The following is a 22404-nucleotide window of genomic DNA, read 5'->3' as shown; positions in this document are numbered from 1 at the left end:
TGGTCTGAATGCACATACTGTTGCTGGCTCTACCCTCCCACTGCTGCTCCCAATGGTCTGGCTGCTGGGGGGACGTTAGAAGCAAGCGGTTGTCTGGGTATGGACTTGAAGGTGGTTCGAATCCTCCTATGAAGAAAAAACTGAACTGCACCCGGGGCGGGGGGGGGGGGGGGGTGACTTAAAGGTGCATATGAACAAGCATCATGATGGACAGGATGTGGGAGCAAAGACACTCTGGGAAATTACCCCAAACGCACCCCTGATTTAAAGCCAAAATTCCAGAAATTCAAAGGGAAGCAACAAAAATAAGTATCTGAACAGCTGCTGGCCCAAGGCTGAAAGAAAGACTAAAGGGAACAAGAAAATACATTCGAGACAAACTCTCCTTTACAGAAATAGGAAAGATCATTAATGAAATGGTCAACAATCAGTTTCCTCCTAAGTGATGCGGGGCGAGTGCGGTGCTGGGCCACTGAAGGCCCCCACTGAGGGGATGGGAGTCTCCCCATTCGGAGAACATTAAATAAGAATTGCGGACTCTCTCCCTAACACATACTCAACAACAACATACCCAAAAGACCTCTCTTCTGGGCCCACAGGTTTTTTTTTTTTTAATTTCAAAAGAACTAAAATGATCACGGGGAAATGTTTTTAATTTATGGTGTTCATATTGGTGCAAATGTTAAATATATGACCAAAAAGAAAGGAAAGGTAAAAAATCCCAAAGCCTCTATATGATGGGAAGCTTTGAAGGAAGATGGCTGATATGCTCTCCTGGTCTTAGAGGGCCACAGGATTATTAAAATCCTAATTTAGATAACATGTCTCATCATTCAATATTAAAAACTTACCCGAGAGCGATTCGCTATCTTGCATTTCTAAACACTGTCAAGTGAAATGTTATAAACCTTCACCAATTCACGCCCTGCCATACTCTCTAATGAAACATTAAAGGCAAACAGAGAGAGAAGAGACCAGTCCCATACGTACAGGAGCTGCCTGGACGACGGTGAGCCTCCGCGGACCGTCTGCCCATAGCGACCAGTCAGCACATCGGCGGGGGCCTCGCCGTTTCCGAGCACTTGGGAAAGACTGGGAGGGGTGGCTGCGGTGCGGGGAGGGAAAAGAGCAGAGACAAAACAGAGATTGAGAATAATGACTGCATTTTTTCATTAAAATGCTAATGATGACCACAAATTTCCCGATAACTATATTTATGAATTATTCATGGTCACATGCGAGCTGAAGTCTCCCCGTCACTGCAGACAGGCCCAGAGCTCACTGACGATTAGCATGTGGCCCTGTGGTTAAGTGTGACAGGCGCGCAGGTCGCTGCAAGCCTGTCCATCAGGGCTGGCCTTGGGGCCCTCTCTGGAAGGCCAGGCGTCCCACACATATTTCGCTAATGCTCTGTCATCTTCCTCTTCCTTCACGAAAAGGAACAGCAGCAGTTTGGTTCTTGGCACATCTGAACTAACATCCTGTAAAAACTCTTACAGCTTGAAAGAAAAAAAATTCCTGTATTGGAAACTATCTATGGATAAGATGTCAAACTGATTTTTGAGAAAAGCTCTCAACGTGTAACATAAATACAGGAAGGAACACATATGACAGGTGGCCAGCACGATGGATTTTCACAGCCCAAGTGCAACACATCGAACCCCAGAACATTATCAGCTCCCTTCATGCCGCCCAAAGGTGACTCCTGTGCATAGATTACTTCTGCCCATTTCTGTAAACACCATGCCGATCTACTGTCATTACAACTTTTAATTTAAAAACTGTATATTGAACATCTACTACATGCTAAGCCCTGTGCTAGACACTGGAGCTACAAAGATAAGTAAGACACCGTCTCTGTCTTTAAGGAAAGTACAGGGACGTACTGTGTGGGCTGAGACACACACACAGCAGGCCTAGCAGGGCAACGAGATGGGGGCAGTGACTGACACGCATGTCAAGCAGAGGCACCAAGCCCGGAAATGGCGAGGTCAGGGAAGGCCTCCCAGAGCAAGGGATGCAGGCATGTCCTCAGGCTGGGTAGAACTTAGCCAAGCGGGTAATGGGACACAGACAAGGGAAAAGACAGTGGAAAGAAACTACACGGTGCAATTCAGCGCTGGGGGGTGAGGCCAAGAAAGAAGCCTGGGGCCAGACCATAACCTTATACACACGTCCCAGATCTCTGAATGTTCCCAGCTTCCAGACAGCCACTGCTGGGTTAGATCTGTGTTTCAGATGCATGTGTCACTGTCTCTGGGTGGATTCAAGGGGGACAGAGCAGAGGCAGAGAGACCAGCGGAGCAGGTTTGGTTTTAGGTAGGAGGGGAAAGGTGCGAATCAGGACAGTGGAAGTAGGTAGGAAAGGGGAAGGAGAGAAGAATTAGCACTTGGGAAGCATCCAGACACAAAGCAACTTGGAAAGTGACTACCTGCGGGTGGACAGGAGTGACAACTGAGGTCGAGAATACAGGGGAATGAACAAGTTTAATAAGGAAGATGCGGGTTTAGTGCGGGGCACGAGAAATTGAGGTGTAGAAGATTCAGGTAGGGGTGCCGTATGTCCTTGAGGATAAAGCTTGGGGGAGAAACCTGATTAAAACATAGTGTTCATTACACAGAAAGTGGCAAAAATTACATTAGTGGGTGATATCACAGAAGGAACATGAATATAATGAGAGAATTAGAATGAGCAGAGGAAATAGATCTGTTGTCTAAGGCCAAGGAAGAAAGGCAGAGAGAGAAGGACCATGAGATACAATGAGAGGAATAAAAACAAGAAATGAAAAGCAGACCTTTGGATTTGACACTTAGGTAGTGACTGGCCCCCTGGATCGAGGGCAGCTTCAGTGAAATGGTGCAGGCGGCCACAGCAGAGCCGTGGAAGAGAAGCAGGAGAATGACAGTTGGTGGGAGGGGTAAGTGCTGATGGAAGTCCACACAGATGAGCTGAAAGATGCAGTAAGAGAGAAAGGCCGAGAGTACAAGAGGGAGGAAGAGAGGATGGAATGGACCCCAAAGGAGGCGGGGAACGGGGCAGGGGTCCAGAGGAAGGGGCTGGCCTTGAAGAGGAAGCAGAATCCACACCCTTCTTAGGTTAGAAGACCATTAGAGTTAGAGGAATAAAGGCGAATCTGGTTAGAGTGAGCACACAGGGAACAGCACTGGGATGTCGGAGGCAGCAGACCAAATGACATCAATGTTGTAGATAAAATAGCTAGTGAGACCCTCCGCTGAAACGAGTTGACACATAAATGACTGGGAGACGCAGATCTTGAAAATCTTGGTTTCTGGCATGTTGCCTCCCAAAATTAAAGTAATCCAACCCCATTTTGAAATGAAAATAAATACTACATTTGCTAGTACATATCAAGGTACAAAGGGATATCTGTAGGATAAACACACCCATAGTAGAACTTAACAGTATCAGAAAATACTGTGTACACAGATTCAGAAGAATGCTCTTAAAATGACCTTTGGGTTTTGGGTGCCAATCTTCCCAAAGGTTTATGTACAGTTTCATCAAGTGAAACTGCTACCCACCACCTTATAAGGCTTCTTAAGATGCTTCAATTCAAAGATCCTTCCTAGCACAACTAGTGTAATGAAAATAGAGTCAGGCATCTGAAAGCAAAGGCCAGGGGAGTGCAGTCGGCCGCGGCACCTGCCCCTGAGAGTTCCTAGCAGACGTGAGGTCGTCCCACTTCAGTCTCCTGCCCACTCTTCAACCTCGAGTTTTGGCAAATACAGAAGTGGGTGGAATGACTTAGTTCTTAGAAAGTGTGCCAATAGTGCCCAAAGTAGCGAAGCTCACTAGAGAAATTAATGCAATGGAAAATGCCTTGAAAAACAGGTGTTACGTTCTCCGGGCCGCCTTCGGGGCCTCAGAAACTCTGAGGCTGCTCTGCAAACATAAACCTCCCCAGGCCACCTTTGGAAGATGACAGAACTTTAGAGTTCTAGATAAACACGTTATTGTCACTGAATTCAGCCAGGACCGAGAAGGTTCCAGGTGCCTACTGACTCGGCCTTTCAACTTTGTATCCCCAAGGCAAGGATATATACGAGAAGCAGTCAATGAATACGGAATCAATCGATAAATCAATGCATAAATGAAGAGTTTGCACAACTAAGGAGACCAATTAAACCCGTGGTGTCCAGCCTGTGGCCTGCAGGCCAAACACATCCCAGGATGGCCTTGAATGCGGCCCAACACGGGATCATAAATTTACTCAAAACACCGAGAATTGTCTGTGATCACGTGTCATGATGTATTTCATGTGTGGCCCAGGACAATTTCTTCTTCCAGTGTGGCCCAGAGATGACAAAAGGTGGGACGCCCCTGACAGTGAGAACAGAAATGGTCTTTCTATTCCTTCCTTTTCCACCCGAATGGATTCAGAAACAAGCTGCAAACAGCAGGCAACTGCATTTCTTTTCCTCTACACAGAAGAAAATCTTTATGAACCCCTAAATAAATAGTGTGTGTTAAGTAAGAGGATTCAGAAAGAATGAAATTATGAAACACAAAATGCCTCCTAAATGAGAAAATAGGTAGGTGCGAACATTTTGAGCATGTGAAGAAATAGAAATTGCCCACTTGACGTCTGTCTGCCTTCTCTCCTGTCCTTCCGGGAAGGACAGGACATCATTACTCTGGCAGCGTGGTGCCTGCCCTCCCACGTGCTCCCTCAGCACAGCAACCTGCTCAGTTCACCCACTGGGGCCACAGACAGCAAGCAATACGATAATCAAGCTTATTAAAAGGAGCTGGCTTCTCCTGAAAATTCACTCCGTTACGCGTCTATAGTTTTGTCCCATTCTATATGTGTATTATTTATCATTTTACTTCTCTTATGACACATAAGCTTTGAAGGACCATATTAAACACATTTCACACACCAGACAGCAGCACATCATGGTACTGTCTGAAAATAACTTTAACGACGAAGTTTCCAAAAGTGAGGAACAGTAGGCAGGATGTTGTTGTTGTTGTTGTTGTTGTTGTTGTGTGTACTATGTGACCTTTTCCCCTGAACTGTTCAGAGACAACTTGGGCTCAGCCCCGGCTGGGTAGCTCCACTGGTTCGAGCATCATTCCCACACACCAAGGTTGTGGGTTCGTACAAAAATCAATCAGTGAATGCATAAGTAGGTGGAACAACAAATCGAAGTTTTTGTTTTTCTGTGTCTCTTTGTCTCTCTCTCTTCCCCACCCTCCATCTCTCTAAAAAATAAATTAAAATAAAAATAACTCAGTCCTGAAAGCACCCACAATTTCTGCCCGTCTGATCAGCGAGGACTCAAGGAGCAAACAACACCTTGCGATGCCTTCCTACTGACTGTTCTTGATAAAGATGCAGAGAGACCCAGATGATCGGTGCCCCGTTCCCTTGAATACAAGCCATCGAGGGGACGAGAGGAGTACTTATGCCAATCCACACAGTGTTAGTATTTCAATGACTACATTTGTGGGACTAGCCATAACATATTCACTAACAAATGCTCTATAATGACATTAATCCTCAGCAGGTACATTAATACTCCCATCTTCTATGAATTCTCATTATGCTGATGAGGGGCAAAAATGCCAAGAATTCTCTCAAAATAAACATTTCATGCCAACAACCACTCGTTCCACTACCTCCCTTTCCAATTTTTTATAATATCATAATGTCACTACCTGAGCTATTTGTTGCTACTGACCTAAAAGACAAAAGGTAAACAACATGTTTTAAAAGGGCTTCATTTAATGCAACATGTTTTTTTATATGAAAGCTACATAAGCTACTAAAAAAGTTGGTTATGTTCTTCAAAAAGAATATATTCTATAACATTAAATTACAATCCTCTGAATCACTCTCCAGTTATTATGCTGTATAATTTAGAAAGTATGAGGAGTAAGATATTGAAAAGGATCAAGATTTTCATAATAGTAGGACTACCCACCTAAGGTTTTTTTTTTAGGTGGGTTTACTTTCAACCATAGTGAATTAATCTTTTTTTTAATGGGAAGTACCTGCAGAATTGTGGGAATAAACTCAAAACCTAAATAAGGGAGGGATTTGTCACTGAATAAGTGACTCTGCCAGTCCGTTAGCCTTCCGTGCCTCAATGGGTGAGTCATGCCCACCTTGCAAAGGTGTGACTGACAATAAGATGAAAGGTGATGCCTTCTCAGAGAATCCAGAATGCAATTAATCGTTGTTTGGTGACATGGAATCATCAACATGACCGTCAATAATCTCGCTCCCATGGAACATGAGAACCCCACTCTGAGGACGAGGAGCTGGCCCGGGGATACTAGGCAGAAGTTGAGTTTCTACCAGCACAAGGAGAGCTAGGTGGGGAGCTCCTGTCAAAGCAACAGCACACTCGGACAGCCAGAAGGGAAAAACTGCTGAAGTTCAAGCACCAAGGACAGCACAGCACTCTGTGAAGAGCCAAAGGTGAATCCAAGTTCCAGGTCCAGGTCTAGAGACAAGCAGAGTCAGGATATGAGTGGAAGATGAATTAGAGGGACAAGGCACAAGGTTGGCTTCACGTGCAAACTGCTGGGCAGCCAGACGAACCCTGCCTAGAAATGCAAGACAGCCGTCCCCCACACACAGGCGGTCCGCTCTGCTCCTCAAAGGCCTCGGACTGCTCTGCTTTGGAGGATATTTCTTCTGCCTTTAATGGTGCGGTTATCTCCTTGCTCTTGCCCTTAAGACTCAAGTCTCATTGCTGTTGGAGTACCAACCTTCCCCTTCTTCAATGCAGCTATGGAAACCAAATAAAATTAAAAAGTACAAGAGAACTAAACTTCGAATACCAAGCTTCAGATAAGATCTGAAAGGCATACACAGTTTACAGACTCTGAACCCGTGTTTGGGCAGTTGAGACGTCTTTTTTTTCTTTGCCTGTTTATTCTTTGGTTCTTAGAGAATTCAAATACTAACCCTTAAGTAGAACTCATTGGAAATCACTTAGTACAAATACAGCCAAGCCTAAAACATGCCCTGGAGGAGTTCTTTGTAAGTGACCACTGTTATTTAATAAGAACTTCTTTTAGAGAAATCCAATAAGTTGAATATCTAGAAGTACCTGGATATTGGTACTTTCATGGGAAGTACCTGTGGAATTGTGGGAATAAACTCAAAACCTAAAGGGAGAGATTTGTCACTGAATAAGTAAGTGACTCTGCCAGTCCATTAGCCTTCTGTGTCTCATCTGTAAAATGGGTGGGTCACGCCCACCTTGCAAAGGTGTGAATGACAACAAGATGAAAGACTCAGACGACAGCCACAAATGGAAATGAAACCTTCGCTAAGTGTAAACCCAGGACATCACCCTCTATGGCACACACATCTTTATTTAGAGTCGAGAAAGTCATCTGCTTGGTGGTTTCTACCCCTCGCCTCTTGTGGGATAAGATTATTTTCCCCAAGTTGTTTTCGATGGATCTTTTCTTTTGGTTAATAAATGTTTCTAATGTAACTGCTTAAACAGTAAGTACAAATACCTGGGCATTTTCAGATTTAAAAAGAAAAAAACTGCAAGCCCCATCCCTATTATGACATTCCCATCAGTTTCTTCTTTCACTTTTTCTTATCCAAGTTATTTCTTTTCTCTTTCCTAGTTTTCTTTATTGAATCTTTGTGGACTTTTTTTTCTCTCATTTTAATCTAATCTCTTGTAGTAACTAACATGCTTACGTTATTTAGCAGTTTTCAGGGCACTTTAATACACCTTATTTCTCTTAAATTACTTCTACTTTCTTCTCCTTATTTTCCCTGCCCCACTTCCCAAAACACAGGAAGAACTTTCTGAAATCAGCAAAGTATTGATTTTTCTTCTTCTAGTAGCCAGCACATGAATGAATACACAACACTCTGCAGAGTTGCCATGCACAAGTTAGACTATGCCTAATCCCGACACATCCAATTCGTCCTGCAAATTATTTTTTCTCCCTGGTGACGATTTTTTGAAGTTAAAATACAGTGAGAAATGTGTACATGTTAAATATGTTAATAAGACAGGTGAACATCCCTTCAAGAATCATCATAAATAACACCTGAAAAATAAAGGAAGAAGAGATCAAAAGGTCTGCTGAAAGGAAGAGAACACGCTGGGTGCCAACGTGTGGGCGTTCAGTCAAATCCCTGTGTCTGTCTTACCGGGGCTCTGCGTTACATAACCCGATCGTTCAGTCTGTGACAACCACAAGGGATGTACTTGTCCCATTAAAGAGCTGATCTTTTGAGTTAGGAAAGTGAGGCAGTGTGCCTATTTTTGGCTTTAAGGACAGAAGAACTTCCTCCTGGTTGCTCAGAGGCAGCGACAGTTCCAGTGCGTTTTCACACAGCAACAGATGCCTGGCACTCTTACCCACCGCAAGGAAAACAGGAGCCTTCAAACAGAAACGTCTCCTCTCAGAACCTCTACACACTCTCAGTCTTGATTTACCCACAAAGAACATGAGGTGTCTGAAACAGAAAAATATTAATTCTACCATGTGAAGGTAAACATTTTTTTAAAGATTCTGTAAACTCTCGATTGAGAATCAGATCAGATCCCCCCCATATTCATTCCAACCCTGCAGGACACAAAACCTTTAACATTTGAATTGGCTTCCCTCTGCTTTAGAGTGGTTGAATAAGACCCATAGTAATCTACGGTAATCCTCAATACACCTTAAGAATATATTGAGCATTGTAAAACAATCAGTGGTTACTGCTAAAATTGGAGTACTAAGAAAGCTTGAGGGAAAAGTTGAGAGAGCGTATTTGGTCCTGATTCAGCTGCGCTGTTTACCTGCTCAATAATGTCAGCCTTCTGCACATTATAAAGACTTCTGTGTTTTGCAAGAGTTACTCTGGAGTGATTTTATACAAGGAGTGGAGAAGGGTGTCATGGTCCAGCAACTTCTACAGCATCTAGATGCCTTGTGGAAACTCAGTATCCTGCAGAATACAATGGGGACCGCTACACAGAATGGGTCTTCAGAAAGAATGTTTTCCCAACTTGGACACGACTCGAATCAAACTAGTAGAAAATCGAAGAAAGACTGACCCAACTGGGATTATGGTTGTAGAAAACCCCAGGTGATAAAAGTCTCCTCTTTATATTGTTGGAAACTATATGTTATTTTTTGTGAACAGGTATGAGATCAGACTTGGAATTTATACCTTATATGTAAGCGACCCTTTTTGCTATTACATACTCAAATGAAGACAGGGTGATACCTAGTTCATTTTGACAGTGAGATTAACAATGAAACTGAAAAGTAGAGTAAATGGAATCCTAGAGTAAACTAAGTAACTCTTCTTTATTGGACCAGACAACCATGGATTGTGCATGGATCTAAATTGAAAGACCAAATCTCAAAAGTTCATTATTAGGAATTTTCGGTTGTATGTGGTAGATTATAATCATGTGCTTAACTCCATCCCTTCCCCTAAATGACTCTATGCAAAAGGCACAGAAAAACTCACAAGAAGAAAGACAATGAAAGACGAGAAAAGTAATGGGAAAAAATTGAAAACAGAAAGCAGAGATGAGCCAAAGATGAGTGAATCTTCAAAGCAGGGACAGAAAAAACTGGAATGTCTACAGACAGAAGAAGCAAGGCAATATGGGGCACAGACCCTCAGGGAAGTGCAAGTTCAAGCACAGTTTCACTGAAAGTAGGGGCTGGCTGAAGAGGGCACTGGAAAGTGGAGGACTGCTTTCCAGATCCTTCTTAGCCATGAAGCTTGTCAGTGGTGTCCCTTTCCATCACAGCTCTGCCCTTTGCAAAGGCTAAAACCTGAGTAGTAGGTAAAACCTGAGTAGTAGTAGGTAATGTCCCTGAGTGACCAGATAAAACCTGGTCACTCAGGGACATTAGGAACAGCACCTGGCCGGAGGCACCCTAAAGCAAGGACTGAGGGAAAGTGCACCCTCTGAAGGGAGAGACTCGCAGCTCCTTCCCTTGCTGACTTCCTACAGACTGGCCAGGAAGAGGCTGAAAGACTTTCCCGGAGAAACCAACCAGCCCCCCAAAGGAGATCTACAGTTCCCAAAACCAAGGGAGAAACGGGGACCCTGGAAAAAGGAAGTCATCCCGTGGTAAGGCCGTCACTGACAAAAGGGAGAGCCAGTCAGCTTGCTCATTCATACACAGGAAGCTTCCCATCAGTTTCCGGTGCCTCCACATAAGTAAAAACAGACAGCAAATGGTCCCCAGATGTGTGACAAAGAGTCTAACATGACAAACAGGAACTTCGGGAAGAAACAGAGTCGATGCCAGGAGCAGGAAAAAACTTCATGTATACATTATTGATAACTCCAAAGGGGCAAAAGATATTGTATCCATAAAGCAAAAATCAATAGGATGCTATAAAATAGAAATATTGTGAGAATAAGAGTTCCTAGTATTAATATTATGATCATAGACATGAAAAACCCATAGAAGGGTTTAAAGATAACGGAGGTAAATGTCCCTCCAGAGCACAACAAAACAGTGCAAGGACAGAGACCAGTTACTGTTTTGCAGCACAAGTTGGAGAAAACATGCAGAGGCTCCAGCATCTGGAAACTAAGAGTCCAGGAAAGGGAGAAAATTACCCTCCACCACCCCCTGCAAAAATCTTCACAATGAAAAAAGTTATACACAAAGGCACATTATGATGAAACCAAATCTCGGAACATTAGAGGATTGAAAAAATCCTCTAAAAATACCCCACCCCCCAAAAGTCACATATAAAGTAACCAGAATCAGAAAAGCATTCAACAATTCAATAACAAAATCAGGAGAAGAAAATGAAACAAAGTCTCCAAAACTCTCAGAGAGAATAACTTCCAACTTTAAATTGTATATCAAGCCCTGGCTGGCGTAGCTCAGTGGATTGAGTGCAGGCCTGGGAACCAAGCAACCACAGTTCGATTCCCAGTCAGGGCACATTCCTGGGTTGCAAGCCAGTTCCCAGGGTTGCAAGCCAGTTCCCAGCAGGGGACACATAAGAGGCAACCATACATTGATATTTCTCTCCCTCTCTCCTTCCTTTCCCCTCTAAAGATAAATAAATAAAATCTTTAAAAATATATTTAAAAAAGAAAATAAATTGTGTATCAACCATGTATGTGGAGAGAGAGACTTAAATTATATTTTCACACATGCCAGATCTCGAGAAAATTATACCATACACACTCTTTCTCAAGAAGTAACTGGGCAATGGCTTCCCCCAGAGAAAGAACAAACCAAGAGAGATGCCATCCAGTATAAATAGATCAATCAAGAAGTCCCGACATGGTAGTGAAGGAGAATGCCTGGTCAATAGCTGGGCAGAAGGCCTCTGGAGTAAACAGGCCAACATGAAGTGGGCAGGCAGAAGGCTCTGGGGAAACATCACACACACACACACACACACACACACACACACAGGGGAAACATCACACACACACACACACACACACACACACACACACACACAGACCAGCCATTGTATTTGACCTTTAGCTGAGAATCTGGGGATAAAGGAGTTACACGTAAATAAAATACAAGGTTTTTTAAATATATTTTATTGATTATGCCATTACAGTTGTCCCATTTCCCCCCTTCACTCCCCTCCACCCTGCACACCCCTCCCCTACCATTCCCCGCCTTTAGTTTATGACCACGTGTCTCAAGTTCTTTAGCTTCTATATTTCCCATACTATTCTTGCCCTCCCCCTATCTATTTTCTACCTACCATCTATGCTACTTATTTTATGTACCTTCTCCCCCCTTCTCCTTCTCCCACTCCCCTGTTGCTAACCCTCCATGTAAAATATGAGTTTTTTTAATGAATTTTACACATACTATCCAAGAAAGAAAATAAAGCCATAGTACACTGATAGCTCAGCTGTGAAGAATATTTGCAGTAGAACAAATGGAGCTATAACTATCTTAGCGAGTTAAGGGCAGGTGTTTGACGGAGGGAGAATAAAAGAGAGCTAGACCCTTATCTTAATAAAAATCAGGTAATAGACTGATATTGGTCAGAGGGGAGGAGGAAGGGGGACTGGCTGAAGGAAGGTGGAGGGATTAGCCAAGGAACATACAGGAAGGACTTATGAACAGGGACATGGCGTGGGGAGTGACTCTGGAACTGGGGGGTGGGCCAGGCAGAGAGGGGACCGAAGGGAAAAATTGAGACAACTGTAACAGCATAAATAATAAAACATTATAAAAAATGTAAAAATGTCTAAAATTGAGAAAATTTCCAAGAAATATCAATATAAACGTATGAATTAGCTATATGGAAGTAAATATCAGAAGAAAAGCTAAATGAATTCTAAGTGGTTGCCTCTGAGAAGTGAAAAATAATACAAATAAGCAGACAGGAAGTTGTAACATATATATATGCATTATTACAAATAATAAATTTTAAAAAGGGTAGAAGTTGATTAATAAAATATACAAATCATCCAACCCTATAAGACAAACTGACAATGTGAAGTTTCATTGAACACTATAAATAAGGAAACATATAAACCTTAATCTGCTCCTCCTAGTGAATCAAATTGTTCAAGTTCAATTCAGTGCATTTTTGTCTTGAAGTCATAAGGAACCTACTATGAGAGGTCAAATTATGCCTAAATTAGCAGTTCAGGAAACTACCCAATATTTTCTCAGTACCTTACTTCTCTGCTTATACATCATTCAGCCAGACTTTATTACTCCTAAGAACACTGCCTGATATACTGCCGCAGGGTACACAGCTGGAGACAGGTGACTGCCCACAGAAGTTAAGAATGAAATGTTTATGCCCCTTAAGATACCAAAGCAGAATAAAGAACATTCTTCCACAGGAAACACAGGGGAAGGTCAGGTTTTCAGGCCCAAATGAAACTATGCTGCTGGAAAGTTAAGGGTTAAAAAGTTTCAATAGGCTCGTCTATTCTCTGACTTGTTTTCTCTCATTAGGAAACACGCTCCGAGTTCAGAATCTTGGGAATGTCATCAGTTTGTGAACTGGGAGTTGCCACCATTTACATCTGGCTAAGAGAGTGCGCTCTCGATTCTTATTGTTAGGAGCAGGCAGAAGAGCAGTGGGCGAGGAGGAACCACCTTCTTTGTCTTTCTAGTTAAAACAGAGCTTTCTGAGAGATGAAGCCATCCGAAAACCAGCGGTCAAGAACCGCACGTGAATATGAAAATGCAAAGCACAGCATCCCAAGATTTATGTCCAGCTGCAGGGACATCAATATCACTGAAAAGCTGCATCCATCAGTGCAGCAGACTGCAGCGTATCTGCTTCTGAGTCTGAAAAGCCAAACCCTGGGCAATTTGTCTGCATGTGTCTTGGGCTCACCGTGCCAATTTTGCAGACGAAGCCAGGAGTTAAGATAGATAGCTTAAAACAAACTGTTGATGTGACCAAAAGGATTTCATAAAAGAGGCAAACTACAGCTACAGTTAAAGGCATGGCAAAGTACAAGTACAGTTTTTGTTAGTCATACAGAACAGGACTATACACAACCCGTAGGGAAGGCTTACAGAATAAATGCAAAGCTGGATGCATGCCTATAATTTCCCTGCCTGTGGTGCTGTTTCACAAAAACATGCCAAAGATCAATCGCTCAGTCATAGAATTTAGACTATGGATCATCTTGGCCAAAATTAATTTCATCTCAGTTGGTGATATAAATGCTACTTCAGATTCTACCCATGCCAAATAACCATTCCCACATATTCTGTGCAGTCAGTGCCCCCGAAACATCTAACTGCCACTAAAACAAGAGTTTTGTCACACCGTTGTCTGAATGAATTATACCATGTTTGCATGGGGTTTGAAAAGCTGAGATAAATTTATCTCGGTCAATCCCACATTCTGCACCCCTCCCCTCTTTTATTTGGGGACGACAATGGGCAGAGATTCCACACAGCAACAGCAGTGTGCATCCGGTAAATACACAATATAACAACCATAGCTCTGTAGGAAACAACATCCGATTCTGAAAAAAAGAAAAGGGGTGGAGGGGAGCAATCACAAGAAATCAGTCTCCGAAGCTGTTTCCAAGATTAACTTTTTAAGAAATTCAAAAGTAAAGGTCAGTTTCTTATTCACAAATACAAAGGAGGCAAATTCATAGCTAGCTAATGAATTTCAAAACAGGAGAGCCCTAAATAGCTATTTCCAAAAAAGACTCACTGTCCCTGAAGTCTGAATTAATATTTAGGTACACAGAAATAGTTCTCTGTTTTTCCCCTTTGCAATGGCTCGCAGGGGCGTCCAACCTTTTGGTGTCTCTGCGCCACACTGGAAGAAGAAGAATCATCTTGAGCCACATGTTAAATACATTGTGACACGTAATCACAAAAACGTCTCATAATGTTTTAAGTAAATTGATGATTTGGTGTTGGGTGGCGTTCACAGCCATCTGGGCTGTGTGTGGCCGGCGGGCTGGACACCCCTGGAAAGGATTGGCCAGAAATTTACATAAAGGGGCTTCGTTTTGGCCTGTGGAAGTTCTGTCTCCAACCATCAGAAGTAGCAGATTTTTAGACTTGAAGGAAAAGAGGTTGGCTAGAAAGAGGAACCATTTTCTATGACTGGTCAGATGATTAAGCCTATAATAGACATTATTTTTTTGATCCTTTGTGAAATAAATATGTCTGTACCTCTTCCATCATAAGGGCTATCAACCAGTGGTGCTGAGTAATATTTCATTGTGTGTGTGTTTGTATATATATCACAATTTCTTTATCCATTCAGCCGTTGATGGACACTTGGTTGCTTCCATGTCTTGGTAGTTGTAAAAATAATGCTTCAATGAATACGAGAATGCAGGTATCTCTTCTAGATAATGTTTCATTTCTTTGAGACACATACCCACAGTAGAATTGCTGGATCATGGAGTAGTTCTATCTTTAACTTTTTGAGGAACCTCCATACCGTTTTCCATAGTGGCTGTACCAATTTATGTCCCCACCAACAGTGCACAAAAACCCCTTTTCTCCACACCCTCACTGCCACCTTTTATCTCTTATCATTCTAATAAGGGGCGATCTAACAGGTCTGAAGGGATCACAGAGCTATTTCTCAAAGACTTGGCTACATCAGTAAAGGCCCAGTACGGTTACACCACTTACCCCTGCCCTAGGAAAGAAGCCTCCTGGATTACAGGGAGCTTTTGTGCTGATGCTGAACTTCTCCGCAGCTGCAGCAAGCACCAACCCATGCCTGCGGAAGGGGGTCAGGGTCTGCCCTGGGAGAGGTGGAGTTTCGAATGTCAGACCCTCTGGGAAGGGGCAAAGCCTGAGACAAGAAATGAGAACTAGCAGAAAAAGACTTGGCAGAAGAGGGAAACCTTCCTGTGTCCAGGGCCTCAATCTCTTTGATGCCTGGGCTCCGTACCTAGATGTGCTGCCAGTCACTTCTGGGGCTGCGGGTTGGTGCTCTAGGCCAGACAGGCAGCCTTGCCCAGGACCCAGTGACAATGGGTCTAGGCCTGCAGTACCTAGTAACCAAGTGTATGGGGCTCTCACGGTTTTGCTGAAAGTCAGGAACTCAACTTTTATCTCCAAAGGGAATTAAGGAGATGTTTCCAGATTAGAGGTGGAGTAAAAAATGGGAAAGCACTGTCCCCAAAAGCACTATCACAGTGCTGATGGCGATGATTAGCAAGGTCCCAAAAGGAAAGGGGAGCCTTTGAGACAGGAATCCAGGCACAGCAGGTGGCGTCCTGTCCTGATCATCTCCGAGGACAAGGCTTTAATTTATAACTAGGAAGCACATACGAGTTTCCTTGCAAATCAGCACAGGTTACACACAGACTTGTTGATACTGACAGTAACCGGCTGATATTCAAGTGAGTGAGAACCATGAAGACCACCCAGAATGTTTGCAGTCAGCAGCCATTCTGATTGGCCAGTAACTGGTTGTTAATATTCTGAGTCTCGCCCTTCTCACAGTACCACATGTCGCTCTATCCTCAGCATCTGCCGATGAGTCCCACGCCGGGGAGAACACTAAACTTTGTGTCACATGCTTAGTGTTTATCCCAGATTCAGGAATGAGTAAATATCATATTAATAAATGCTAAGCAATATATATTATTACTCCTATTTTATAGGCTAGAAAGTTGAGGCTCAGAGAAAAAACTCACCCATAGACAGCCAGTGACAAAGTTCACATTTAATTCCAAAACAAAGAGAAATGGAGGACTGTATACAAATAATCCCTCTGCTGCAGAAATCCACCCTCCTATGAAAGACACTACTGCAGGGAACAAGAAACAATGGGACTTGCATCACTAGCTCATAAAATATTAACATGGAAAAGACAGGTCGTAGCATGACTTTCATCCTACACCCAACCCTCACACTGCAATTATTGTCAAGCTTCCCCTTTTACATACATCTGTGGGACAAAATACTAATCTGCTACTTCAAATCCATGTATATGAACCACAAAAACCAATCTAACCCTTTTTATTGAGAGAAAAAATCCCAGCATACATTCTATTGACACCCATGAAGGCCCTATGTGACTGTCTCATTTGATTAAAACAGTTTAACAAAAGACACGATTTAACAGTAAGATTATAAGGGGAACATACGAATTGAACATTTTCCCACCCAGCCATTGCTTTTAATCTCTGACAAAAGCTGTGCTTAAAAAATTATTTTTTTAACTTTCTACTTAGAGAACAAATGAAAATACATCTGAATTCAATTACCATTGTTGTAACACTGAAACTCTAAGTCAAAACTAGCGGTGATGCCAAGACTTTCTCGAAGCATGCTAGGTTCCCTAAACACTACCCATCGTCACGATAACCTTCAAATGCCCTTTTTCATATGGCTGCGCCAGCCATTAGCTGTAATTAAAGTTCATTTTGTCGAAATCAACCTGTTTCTCCCAACATCTGACTCTTCTCAGCTACTGCTCATTTTCTCTTACTTATTATGAGAACTCACACACTCATCTAATATGTAATTTTACTGGTACTATAACCACATGACGTTAATTCTTCAAAGAAATCTAAATGCTACAAAAGTTTTCTTTAAAGATACAGAATGTGCCCTGGCTGGTATGGCTCAGTGGATTGAGCACCAGCCTGCAAACCAAAGGGTCGCCAGTTCAATTCCCAGTCAGGGCCCATGCCTGGGTTGAAGGCCAGGTCTCCAGTAGGAGACGCACGAGAGGCAGCCACACGTGGATGTTTTTCTCCCTCCCTTCCCCTCTGTCTAAAAATAAATTAATTAAATCTTTAAAAAAAACAAAAAGACAAAGAATGCCACCAAACTTCCTTCTTATTATGGTGGTCGTTTAATTTATCATCCAAACCAGGATACATTGGAAGGGAGTCTCATGGAAAATAACAACAGAAAACAGGCACAGGCAGGATCATCCCAGCAAACTGATATGCCTGGTCAGCCTACAATATGATACTTAAAAGCCTAAAATTTAAAAAAAACAAAACAGAGACCCTAGTAGGAAAGAGGGCATAAAAGGCTCAGGTATGAACAGGAAGTCAAGAGTCACATCAGAAGATCAAAAGAAGGCCGTAGTCTCTTTCAAGCACCCAAACTCAGTGGCATGTCCAGATTCCCTAAACACAGCCCCTCCCCCCCTGATTATTCAGAAGGTTTGCAGGTGTGAATTAAGTCCATCATGTTCTCTCCTTGTTTATTTATCAGTTAATTTAATTGCTACTCTCACACTACCTGATATCATCTCTGTATGAGTTTCTTTTCCCCTATTTGATTTCCCATCACTCAGCCAAACAACCAGAGGTACTGGTACTTGCTACATACCAGGTGCTGTCGGTTATGTAAAATGGGAAATCCAAAGCTGAAATAGATACAGTCCTTGCCAGGTGATTTTTCAAATTTGTGTTTGCAACATTCTATTTAAAAGTCAATATAGTTTGACTCCAACCTCCATTGCTGCATGTTCTAAGCAGCCCAAGGAAGGAGCACAATTGCAAAGTATTTTAATGAAGTTGCCCTCTGCTTATTTGCAGGTAATTTAGTATATATACTGGTGTAAAAAATAAACTAAACTTTTGTTAAGGTGTCAAACTTTCTACATCTTAAAAAAAATTTTTTAAAGATTTTATTTATTTATCTTTAGAGGGGAAGGGGGAAGGAAAGGAGAGAGGTAGAGAAACATTGATGTACAGTTGCCTCCTGTGCATCCCCTGCTAGGAACTGGCCCAAAACCCAAGCATGTGCCCTGATTGGGAACCTGACCATGATCCTCTGGGTCACAGGCCCGCGCTCAATCCACTGAGCCACACCAGCCAGGGCTACATCTTAAAAATTTTTATAAAATCTTTCCCAACCAAGACACCAAAGCTGTTGGGAGAAGCAAACACATTCTTCCACCCATTTCCTCCTCAGGCTGGTGGGGAATGGCTCCTGCCTTTCCTACCACTGACTCTGCAGCACCAAGCAGTGTGTCCAGCACAAAATAAGTGCTCAGTAAATATCTGTGGAGTACATGAATGAATGAAGGGTTCATGGTTAACCTCCTTTTTCTTGATTCCAACTCTTCAAAATCTTTATTTCATTGATTATCTACTCCTAAAAGGCAACCCCACTGTAATGACAGCTTTGGGTCACACATATACAAAATCCCCGGGCACCTAATAGCCATGTGACCCTGAGTGAGTTTTCTGATCACTCCCCTGCCCTATTTTCCTTATCTATAAAATAGAGATAGCACTATCTAGTTTGCAAGGTTTTTTGTGGTAGTTGAGAGATTTGAAAACAATTTATGTAAGGGGCCAAGCAGGAATCACATGTGCATTGATTGAAGGAATAAATTGATACTCAGTTCTGTGGCTCCAGATCAAAATGTAACCATCAAAATCTAATTTGCCAGAGCTGATCTTTATTCAAACGATATGCACCAAGAGCTATAACGCACAACTGAAGTCTGTCTCTGCTGAACATCAAAGGATGAGTTTAGCATCTGCTTTTAAATGCAGGAAAACAATTAGTCTGGAAAATAAAAGGGAAGGTATACAATCCAATTTTATTTTCCCCACTGTAGTATCCACATACTAAGGGATCACCAGTTTACAGTAGACTGAAGCTTTTTTTCAAGAGTCACATAGTAGGGGAAGGTGATGCTGGAAATGGTTTTGAAATTCCACGTTTATTCATACCTCCTGTTTTTTTTTTCCCTGTGAAGAAGGCACAGGCCAAGTTTGCCTTTACTCTCAAGGGCACAACCAAGCAGCCCAAAACTCCAAGGTTAAGATTGGGTCTGGGGAATATTTCTATATGATTTGCTTGTTCTAGTAATCCAAGACATAAAACCTCAAAGGGGCATAACATCACGAGTCGGTGCAACTTCACACTTAAGGAAGAAAGTAAACTCTAACAGCCAGGCATACGTTTATTTTTGCTGGAGAGCAATGTTCTGAGACCCATTCTGCTGCTCTTGCAGTTCCTGCCAGGCCAAGCAAAGGCCAACAGGAATCAGAAGGTCCTTGTGCTTTATTGAGCACCTGAACTTACCATCCTCTCCTGGGACTCCAGGAGCTGTTTGCAGGCCCCTCCCTCCCTCTTTTCTGGGAACAGCAGCAGAGATGAGCCATGAAACTTGGCAGGGTTTGCTTTGCTTTCTCACAGCTCACTGGTGCTCCTCTTCTGGAAGATGACAGGAACCCCAGCGCTTCTCAAAGCCCAGAGGCAATGTTCATCTCAACTAGTATTTTCCATTTTCATAAAAGCCATCACCTCCTACGCTCCTCAGGCAAACAGAGCAGGGAGCAGGGGCTGACCTGCCTCCAAAGAGTTCATAAAGAGACTGAGAAATCTGCCAAGGCTCATCCTCAGATAAACACGGGCTATAACAATGAAGCGTCAAATTCCATTCTACAAGCTCACACTTCTGGAGCCCTTTAAAGTATATGTGAGCAAAAGTGGCTCCCACGGGATGCAGATTTTGCCCCCTAAATTCCCAATCAACCAGCACACAAACGTATCCTGTCAACCTGTTTTCTTATCCATCTGCAGTTTACAGACACTTTCTTCCCAAGGGACACGAGTTCACAAGCCAAGAGGAGCTGGGATGCAAACCAAAGTGGTCTGACCCCAGGGCCTCCGAAAACCTGCCCTGACCTCGGAAAGCACATCTATCTGCTGTCCAGCCGGGACCAAACAAGACTGACCTTCTGCCAAGGGCTCCACATGAGTTTCAGACTGAGGTCCTTCCCAGCACGAATGACAGTGTAACATTTTCTGTGGACTCAAAAGTGTCGCTGAAAACATTTGTGTTTTATACCCAGCACAACAACGCAGCAGCGAGCACAGACGGCTTTACAGCCTCCCAAAAGGCTTGCAAAAAGTATATTTTGGTCTTGGCTTCAGTCTTGAACAGCAAGTCAGGAATTATCTTTATTTTTTTACATTAAAAATATTTTATTTATTTATTTATCTTTAGAGGAGAAGGAAAGGAGAGAGTGAGAGAAGTATCAATGTATGGTTGCCTCTCATGTGTCCCCTGCTGGGAACTGGCCCACAACCCAGGCATGTGCCCTGACTGGGAATAGAACTGCCATCCTTTGGTTTTACAGGCCCGCACTCAATCCGCTGAGCTACACCATCCAGGGCATGAATTATCTTTCTGATAAAATGGCAATTAGGAATTGCCTAAGACTTTAGCAATCAACCTAGTTATCAAACTAAAATCCAGTGGCTCTTTTTTCAGTTCTACGTGACTAATAACCGCAACTGAAGCTTTCTTTACTTATATAATTTTAAACTACTGAATTTTAGGACACAGAAAAATTTTAGAGCTTAATCACCATATCTATGCATATTTTATTGAACAGAGTTATGAAAGACAAAAAATTTTAATGAGACTGCTTCCCAGTTCTCAAGCTCTCACAGTCTAGTATATTAAATACATCATTATATGAATAACTATGACCTAATTCAAGTGAAAAACAATAAAAGGTAAAATCAGGAGATGTCATTAGAGAGATTTAAGTAGGGTATTAAGGGAGCTCAACATAAAAAATATACTTCTAAGAACAGCACGTTAGCACAGTGGGTAAGAGCATATATGTGAGTCATACAGCCCTGGGTTCAAGTCTTAACTATGCCACTTCCTAGCTGTGTGACATTAGACAAGTTACTTAACCTACCTGGGCCACAGTTTCAAAATCCTTAAAAAGAGGCAATAATATCTACCTCTCAGAAGTGATGTAGGATTAAAAAAGATATAACATACAAAACTCTTCACACAGTTCTCAGGACGCTCTCAGGGCTAACTGCCTGGAGCACCTTTCCATCCCTATTCTTTCTCCATCTTGCCCGTCTAGCTCCTTCTCTTACCAAGGACCCTGAACTGCTCTGTCCAGGGCCCTGCTACATCCCGTTATCAACTCTCCCTTAAAGACGAGGTAACAGCCTTTGAGAGAATGAGGAACAGGCCCAACATCACATAGTTAGGAAACAGACCACATGTCCCACCTCCAGACTCAAGCCTCAGGGTACATGGTTATTTCTTTATCTAATCCCTCCTATTATTTTATAAGCAATTGAAAGGTAAGCAAAGCTGCTTACTGTGAAAAATTTTAAAGGTGCCAGCCCTACCTGGGCAGGCCCAATCCCAAGAGCGAACACACAGCTTGGTGAATGAGGAGCTGGACAGTCATCAGTCCCACCACCCACTGCTCACAAATTCCCTTGTGCAGTGGACAACCTGTTCAGCCCCACGTGGCGGCCCGGTGCCTCCCGTTTTCCCTTTTTCGGTCTCTACTGCAGACCTCCACCCAAGTGATCACTGTAAAACTTCCCTCGGGTCATGAAACTTCTACCATAAAACTCTTCCAGCTATATGGTGCTTAGAAACCTCAAGTCGCCAGCATGGCCCCCATGGGGCCCTCCTCAAAGCTGGGGCTTTGCAACCTGAGTCCGCTGTGCCCTCCAACATGCCCCACCAGCCTCTCTGTGAGCGCGCCAGGAGCTTCCACTCCTCTACGCTTTGGCGCATGCTTTTCCTGCTGTGCCAGCTATTCCCCCCTTTTTTCTGTCTTCTAACTCAGCCCTCATGTCTGATCACTGCCGGTTCTTCAGAGCAGCAAACACACTCCCAGATTCCTCAGCTGAAAGGACTGCCCCAGCTCAGCAGGCCCAGAGCCTCTGTGAGCCTCCCTTCCCCACCAGCTCCCTGGGGCCAGGAGGACACTGAGTGAGTTTGGAAGTTGAATGGATAGAAACTGGAATCCTAACTCCAACATTTTCTAGCTGTGTGAACGTGGGCAATTTACTTCCTCCCCTCCCCCCAAGTTTCAATAATCCCTAACGCCAAAAATTACTGTGAAAATCAAGTGCTTTAATGCATGGTTTCCATACTGTTCAGACACTGCAGCCACACCAAGGGCAGAATGCCATTAGATCGTCATGTATTTTAAAAAATAAAAAACAAA

At 43.0% G+C, this 22404-nt stretch overlaps 1 protein-coding gene across 7 annotated transcripts in view; it reads right to left on the bottom strand.

Moving 5' to 3' along the window:
* Nucleotides 1–22404, bottom strand: part of APBB2 (amyloid beta precursor protein binding family B member 2) — a 318379-nt gene that overhangs the window by 201811 nt on the left and 94164 nt on the right. For 6 of the 7 annotated variants that reach the window (XM_053672308.1, XM_037138053.2, XM_037138057.2 and 3 more), the window contains exon 4: nucleotides 991–1105. The exons of the other annotated variant lie outside the window; for it this stretch is intronic. The gene's annotated coding sequence lies outside the window, so the exon portion shown is untranslated. The remainder of the gene's footprint in view (nucleotides 1–990; nucleotides 1106–22404) is intronic. 7 annotated transcript variants of the gene reach the window in all.

This window comes from Artibeus jamaicensis, unplaced genomic scaffold, assembly GCF_021234435.1.
Source record: "Artibeus jamaicensis isolate MK-2021 breed Jamaican fruit bat unplaced genomic scaffold, CSHL_Jam_final contig_76, whole genome shotgun sequence".
Lineage (NCBI taxonomy): Eukaryota > Metazoa > Chordata > Mammalia > Chiroptera > Phyllostomidae > Artibeus > Artibeus jamaicensis.
The sequence above is the reverse complement of the archived record's forward strand: the minus strand, read 5'-3'. Positions and strand labels throughout refer to the sequence as shown.